Source organism: Rutidosis leptorrhynchoides, chromosome 4, assembly GCF_046630445.1.
Source record: "Rutidosis leptorrhynchoides isolate AG116_Rl617_1_P2 chromosome 4, CSIRO_AGI_Rlap_v1, whole genome shotgun sequence".
NCBI lineage: Eukaryota > Viridiplantae > Streptophyta > Magnoliopsida > Asterales > Asteraceae > Rutidosis > Rutidosis leptorrhynchoides.
Genome location: NC_092336.1, coordinates 294,244,009 through 294,245,545, shown reverse-complemented (window position 1 = coordinate 294,245,545; position 1,537 = coordinate 294,244,009). Strand labels below are relative to the sequence as shown.

At 37.2% G+C, this 1,537-nt stretch overlaps 1 non-coding gene across 1 annotated transcript; it reads right to left on the bottom strand.

Moving 5' to 3' along the window:
* Positions 1–750: 750 nt before the first annotated feature.
* On the bottom strand, positions 751–857 carry LOC139846065 (small nucleolar RNA R71). The gene has a single exon (XR_011758810.1). It is a non-coding gene; the product is annotated as a small nucleolar RNA R71 (small nucleolar RNA).
* Between the last annotated feature and the right edge of the window lie 680 nt (positions 858–1,537).

Here is a 1,537-nt window from a genome sequence, read left to right as displayed (position 1 = left end):
TTTTATTTTTGCATATTTCGATTGCATAAGGGTTGGGTTGTTACATGAATGCACCGAGCAAAACGTTCACCACCTTTCATACGTTCACCACCTGTAACTCGATCAAGACATCTAGCCAACATTGTCGCCGTTGATTTTTCTTTCGAATCGTCATCTAGTCGACCAAGTACTCTAATTCAAATTTCTGATAATCCATTTTTTGAACCTGACCTCACAATTGAGAACCCGGAGGATATTCAAGGACAATTCAGAGATCCTGAACCACTAATCATTCCTCCTGAACCACAAATTACTCATCCAGAGATTGTTAAGAAAGAAACCATTAAGTCAGAATCCTCTAGTGATTCAGATTCAACAATTTTAATCATGGAAAATCTGGAACCTCTAAGTATGGAAGACCGAATGAGAGTTAAATGCACTGGCCAAGGTCACGCAATTACTCAACCATACATTAATGCGCCAGATTATGAAATCAAAGGACAAATCCTACACATGGTAACAAATCAATGTCAATTTAGTGGTGCGCCGAAGGAAGATCCAAACGAACATCTTCGTACCTTTAATAGGATTTGTACTCTATTCAAAATCAAAGAAGTTGAGGATGAACAGATATATCTCATGTTATTTCCCTGGACTTTAAAGGGAGAAGCCAAAGATTGGCTAGAATCGTTACCTGAAGGGGCGATTAATACATGGGATGTCTTAGTTGAAAAATTTCTTAAACAATTCTTTCCGGCATCTAAAGCCGTGAGACTTCAAGGAGAAATAGTTACGTTCACGCAGAAGCCAAATGAAACTTTATATGAGGCATGGACAAGATTTGGAAAGTTGTTGAGAGGATGTCCTCAACATGGTTTAGACACTTATCAAATAGTACAAATATTCTACCAAGGATGCGACATTACTACACGAAAAGACATCGATATAGCAGCTGGTGGTTCCATTATGAAGAAAACCGCAACTGAAGCTTACAAAATTATTGATAACACTGCTTCCCACTCACATGAGTGGCATCAAGAAAAAGACATCGTTAGATCATCTAAAGCGGCTAGAGCCGATTCTACCCATGACTTTGATTCCATTTTCGCAAAGATAGATGCTTTTGAGAGACGAATGGAAAAGATGACTAAGGATATTCAAGAAATTCAAATTAGTTGTGAGCAGTGTGGAGGACCACATTTGACAAAAGATTATCTCAGTATTGAACAAACAATGGAACAAAGAGAGAATGTTTCATACATGAACCAAAGGCCTGGGAATAATTATCAAAGTAATTATCAACCGCCAAGACCAAACTACAATCAAAATCAGAATTATAACCGAAATGTTCCATACAACAACCAACAAGGTCCTAGCAATCCACAAGTATCCAACAATACTTACAATCAGCAAAGTCCTATTTTTCCATTTAAACCACCACAAACCGATGATAAAAAGACAAATTTAGAAGACATGATGTCAAAGCTAGTTGAATCTCAAACTCAGTTTTTCACATCTCAGAAACAAATGAATGAACAAAATGCTCAAGCATTTAGAA